We start from the raw sequence: 6,405 nt of genomic DNA on the forward strand, positions 1-6,405 counted from the left end.
ATTCGACCTTGCTCTACAGTGAGTTTTTACTTGAAGGCAATTCGGTGCACTTGCTAGAAGGAAATTTGTTGAGAGACAAGTTTTTGAGTGAATCAAGTTTTTGGCGCCGTTGCCGGGGATTGGTTTTGTATTGACAATCACTAAGTTGAAGGATAACTAGATTGAGCACTTTTTCTTTTCATTTGATTTATTGAATTTTGTTTTCAGTTGTTCAATTTTGTTCTCTGCATTTGTTTTTGGTTATTTGTCTTTAATTTCTCTTACTTCTTTATTTTCCCGCAAGCTAACCTACTAACCATTTGATAAATTGCTCTAACCAAGCTAACTATACTCTGTTTTAGTAGACTCTACACTTGCTGTTTCTTGTACTTGTTCATTGTATGAAAGGTAGAAGAGAGGTTTCAACCTCCTTTGATAGTGAACCGGAAAGAACCTTCCTGAGATTAAGAAGGGAAGCAAGAGGAAAGAGGGTTGTTGGTGCAGAAGAAGAGGAGGAAGACTGTGATATAACCATGGAGGATGATACGGAAAACAATCATGAAGGAGAGGTGAATAATCATGCCATAAAAGGTGGAGCCAACCCTGTTGGACAAGAGAGGAGAGTTCTGGGATCATACATCAATCCAAATCCAGGAAATTATGGTAGTAGCATCCAAAGGCCAACTATCCATGCTAATAACTTCGAATTGAAGCCTCAGCTCATAACCCTTATCCAGAACAATTGTTCCTTTGGAGGAAGTGTACAAGAGGATCCTAATGAGCATCTCATTAAATTCCAAAGGATATGTGACACAGTTAAATCTAATGGTGTTCATCCTGACACCTATAGATTATGGCTGTTTCATTTTTCTTTGAGGGACAAAGCATCAAAATGGCTAGAATCGTTTCCCAAGGAAAGCTTGACCACCTGGGAAGATGTAATGAACAGATTTCTAACAAGGTTCTACCCTCCACAAAGAGTTAACAGGCTGAGAACTGAGGTGCAGACATTCAGACAGCAGAATGGCGAGACTCTTTATGAAGCTTGGGAGAGATTCAAAGATTTGACAAAGAAATGCCCCCGTGATATGTTTAATGAGTGGGTACGAATCCATATCTTTTATGAAGGGCTGAATTGTGAATCAATGAAAGCTTTAGACCACTCATCTGGAGGTTCCCTAAATAAGAAGAAGACCATTGAAGAAGCCATTGATGTTATAGAGACAGTGGCTGACAATGAGTACTTTTATGCCTCAGATAGGAGGAACAACAGGGGAGTCTTGGAGTTAAACCATATGGATGCAATCCTGGCCCAGAATAAGATGATCACCAAGCAACTGGCTGAATTAACTAAGCAAATGGAGAAGAATCAGGCTGCAGCTATCCACACTCAACCATCACCCCAACAAGAGTTGAACATAGAAGAGGGAGTTAACTGGGAGGAAGCTAATTACCTTGGAAACTCATCTAGACAAGCTAATGATCCATACTCTAAAACCTATAACTCCGGTTGGAGGAACCACCCAAACTTTGGGTGGGGTAACCAACAAAACCAAGGCCAAGACCACGGACCCCATAATCCAAACTAGTATAACAACTCTACTCACCAAAACTCTAACCAAAGACCATACCAGAACAAACAAAACACTTATTCACAGCCACCATACCAAAGCCACAACAACCAAGCTCAACACTCCAATCCCAACCAAACATCACCACATGATAATGACCGAATAGCAAAGATGGAAGCTATGATGGCAGACATGTACCATGAGATTAAAGACATGAAGAAATTCTAGGAAGAAGTAGTGTCCAATTTACAAAACCAAGATGCTTCTACTCAGAAGTTTGAAGCACAAATTAGATACCTGTCTAAGCAAGCTCTTGGCCACAGTTCAGGTAATGCCATCAGGACAACCTCAAAAGAGGAATGCAAAGCTATTACCCTTAAGAGCGAAAAGGAATTGAAAGAGACTCTAAGGGAGACTCAAGAAGAGAAGGAAGAGGGCAGTTCAAATGCCAAGGAAGAAGCACAAACACGTGCTCCAAACCCATCAGAAGAGAAAGAAGTTCTAAGGCCATATGTCCCAAAGGCTCCTTACCCTCAGCGCCTAATGAAGAATACAAAGGACAACCAATTCTCCAAATTTTTGGAGATTTTCAAGAGACTTCAAATCAACATCCCCTTTGCAGAAGCACTAGAACAAATGCCACTTTATGCTAAGTTTCTGAAGGAATTGATGACCAAGAAGAGAAGCTAGAGGAATGATGAGACCGTGGTCTTAACTGAGGAATGTAGTGCTATCATCCAACACAAGCTGTCTCAAAAATTGAAGGACCCAGGAAGCTTCCAAATTCCCTGCATCACAGAGGAAATAACAGTTGAAAAGGCCTTATGTGACTTGGGAGCTAGTATAAATTTGATGTCCTTAACAATGATGAAAATAATGAAGATTGAGGAAGCCAAACCAACAAGAATGGCCCTCCAACTAGCAGATCGGTCGTTCAAATTCCCTCATGGAATAGTAGAAGACTTGTTGGTAAAAGTAGGAGACTTCATCTTCCCTTCTGACTTTGTGGTATTGGATATGGAGGAAGAAGCTAAGGCTTCAATAATTTTAGGAAGGCCATTATTAGCTACTATTGGAGCCATCATTGATGTCCAAAAGGGTGAACTTACCCTTAGGCTACATGATGAGAAAATGGTATTCAATGTCTTCAGGGCCATGAGCTATCCACCAGAGTCACTTGGAGAGTGTATGAGGCTAGATGCAGTAGAAATTGTAGTGCAAGAAACCTTTGAAGAAGAACTTGAAGAATTGGCAAGGGATGACTCTATGTTAAATGTGGAGGTTGCTGAGGTCAATACAGCTGAAATGCCTATTCCAAGTGCATCGGAGTAGAGGAAAAAGGAGAAAGAAGTACCCAAACTGGAGTTGAAAGCACCGCCTCCTACTCTCAAGTACGCATACTTGGGAAGTGATGGAAGTTACCCAGTGATCATCAATTCTGCCCTTAGTCAAGAATACAAAGAGGAATTAATCAAAGTGTGCAAAAACATCAAGATGCCATTGGATGGACCCTTGCTGACCTAAAAGGAATAGACTCATTGATGCACCACTATTTCGTGGTACATTTTGTACTTAATTGAGTGAATTTTATCCACTAAACTCACACTATTTTGTGCTATGATTGAATACATGCTTCTTTGGCCTTAAATTTGCTATGTTTAATCCTCTCTTATTACCATTCGATACCTTGTTATGTGTGTTAAGTGATTTCAGGGTTTATAGGGCAGGAATGGCTTAGAGGATGGAAAGGAAGCATGCAAAAGTGGAAGGAATACAAGAAACTGAAGGAATTGCAAAGCTGTCAAGCCTGACCTCTTTGTACTAAATCGATCATAACTTGAGCTACAGAGGTCCAAATGAGGCGGTTCTAGTTGCGTTAGAAAGCTAACATCTGGGGCTTCACAATGATATACAATTTTCCATAGTTGCCATGCTGTTAGATGATGCACACACGTGGGTCACGCGTACGCGTGACCTAGCAAAAGTTTAATCTACACATGCACGTGGACGACGGGTACGCGTGACAGAGCCACGTGCTGGATGTATCAGAAATTGTTGGGGTGATTTTTGGGCTATTTTTTATCCAATTTTCAGCCCAGAAAACACAGATTAGAGGCTACACAGTGGGGGAATCCATTCATTCATTCATTCAGACAACATTCATTCACATAATTTTAGGTTTTAGATGTAGTTTCCGAGACAGAGATGCTCTCTCCTCTCTCTAGGTTTTAGGATTCTTAGGTTTAGCTATTTTCAATTTTAGACTTCTACTCTACTTTAATTTAGTTTCTCTTCTACTCTTATTTATTCTAGCATTTTTGTTTATCCTCTCTTGGTAATTTATTTATTTATCCACTTTAGTTTATGAATTCTCATGTTAGATTTGATTTTCTATTTAATGCAATTTTAGGTATTTCATATTTATGATTACTTTCTTCAAAATTATGTCATTGATGCTTGTAATTAGTTTTTAGATCTATTTTCCTTGCTAGTTTTTTATGCTTTTATTTTATGCCCACCAAGAGTTTGATAAAATGTTTGGAAGGATTTTAAGTTAGATTTTTATATTCTTGGCTTTGGGTGAGTAATTGGAGACTCTTGAGTTATCAAACTCCTTTGTTGATTGTTAATTGAAGGTTGCTGGTTGATTTGGATCCCTCTAAAACTAGTCTTTCTTTAGGAGTTGACTAGGACTTGAGGAATCAAATTGATTAGTCCACTTTACTTTCCTCTATAGTCAGAGGTTAACTAGGTGGGAGCAACGAACAATTCTCATCACAATTGATAAGGATAACTAGGATAGAATTTCTAATTTTCATACCTTGCCAAGAGTTTTCTTAGCTATTAGTTTAATTCTTACAATTTACTTTCCTTGTTTCCTAATCCAAAACCCCAAAAAGATACAATCTCATAACCAATTATAAGCACACTTCCCTGCAATTCCTTGAGAGACGACCCGAGGTTTAAATACATCGATTTATTTTTATTGGGTTTGCTTCAGTAACAACCAAATTTTTGTATGAAAGGATTCTTTGTTGGTTTAGAAACTATGCTAGCAACGGAGATTTATTATGAATTCTTTACTGGAAAAAATCCGTTCATCACTCATCCATATGCATGCATAAGATCCTGTTGGAAGATGAGTCCAAACCCTCTATTCAAGCCCAAAGAAGATTGAATCCTATCATGAAAAAGGTGGTCCAAAAAGAAGTGATGAAGCTATGGCAGGTAGGAGTCATTTATCCCATTTTTGACAGTCCATGGGTGAGTCCTGTCCATGTGGTTCCAAAGAAAGGAGGTATCACAGTTGTACCCAATGAAAAGAATGAGCTCATAGCTACAAAAAGAGTAACAGGATGGAGGATGTGCATTTACGATAGAAAACTCAATGAGGCAACTAGAAAGGATCATTTTCTACTCCCTTTTATGGACTAGATGCTGGAGAGATTGGCAGGATATGCATATTACTATTTTCTTGATGGATACTCGGGTTATAATCAAATAGTGGTTGATCCAAGAGACCAAGAAAATACATCATTCACCTGTCCATATGGAGTTTTTGCTTACAGGCGCATGCCCTTTGGATTGTGCAATGCCCCTGGAACTTTCCAAAGATGAATGTTGTCTATTTTCTCAGACATGATTGAAAAATTCATTGAAGTCTTCATGGACGATTTTTCAGTTTTTGGAAATTCCTTTCCCAATTGCCTTAATCATCTTCCCTTAGTATTAAAACGGTGCCAAGAGACAAACCTAGTTCTAAACTGAGAGAAATGCCATTTTATGGTAACAGAAGGATTGTCCTTGGCCATAAAATTTCAGAAAAAGGCATAGAAATAGACAAAGCTAAGGTGGAATTATTTGAGAAATTACCTCCACCTAGTAATGTCAAGGCAATTAGGAGTTTTTTAGGGCATGCTGGTTTTTACAAAAGGTTTATCAGAGATTTTTCTAAAATTACAAAGCCTTTGAGCAACCTATTAGTCTCTGATACACATTTTGTATTTGATCAAAAATGCAAACTAGCATTTGAAACACTGAAAAGAGAGCTTTCCTCAGCACCTATCATAGCCCCACCTGATTGGAATTTGCCTTTTGAACTGATGTGTGATGCATCAGACTTTGTTGTTGGGGCAGTGCTTAGACAGAGGAAAGGCAATTTAGTGCATGTTATATATTATGCCAGCAAGGTTTTGAATGAAACTCAAAAGAATTATACCACTACTGAAAAAGAACTACTTGCAATAGTGTTTGCATTTGACAAGTTTAGATCTTATCTCATTGGATCTAAAGTTGTTATTTTTACTTATCATGCAGCACTAAAATATTTACTTGCAAAATAAGAGTCAAAACTAAGACTGATAAGGTGGATTCTGCTATTGCAGGAATTCAACATTGAGATTAAAGACAAGAAGGAAGTAGAGAACAAAGTGGCAGATCATTTGTCCAGAATCCCCTGTGAAGAAGGTGGCACCCACAAATCAAGTGTTAATGAATTATTCCCTGATGAGCAATTAATGGTGTTTCATAAGGCACCCTGGTTCACAGATATTGCTAATTTTAAAGCAATTGGGGAATTCTCTTCAATGATCAACAAGCACCAAAAGAGGAAACTCATTAATGATACAAAGTATTTCATTTGGGATGAGCCATACTTATTCAAAAATGCTCGGATGGATTACTCAGAAGGTGCATTTCAGAGGAGGAAGGAAGGGAAGTGTTATGGAATTGTCATGGATCTTGCTATGGGGCCATTTTGGAAGAGAAAGGACCGCAGCAAAGGTCTTGCAGTGTGGGTTCTTTTGGCCCACCATCTTCAAAGATGCACCAGAGTTAGTGAAGAACTACAATGAAT

The 6,405-nt window shown here is 38.6% G+C and overlaps 1 non-coding gene across 1 annotated transcript; it reads right to left on the reverse strand.

Moving 5' to 3' along the window:
* Positions 1–965: 965 nt before the first annotated feature.
* On the reverse strand, positions 966–1,072 carry LOC148553284 (small nucleolar RNA R71). Its single transcript, XR_015892528.1, has one exon. It is a non-coding gene; the product is annotated as a small nucleolar RNA R71 (small nucleolar RNA).
* Positions 1,073–6,405: the final 5,333 nt, after the last annotated feature.

This window comes from Arachis ipaensis, chromosome B7, assembly GCF_059453495.1.
Source record: "Arachis ipaensis isolate K30076 ecotype BB chromosome B7, ASM5945349v1, whole genome shotgun sequence".
Lineage (NCBI taxonomy): Eukaryota > Viridiplantae > Streptophyta > Magnoliopsida > Fabales > Fabaceae > Arachis > Arachis ipaensis.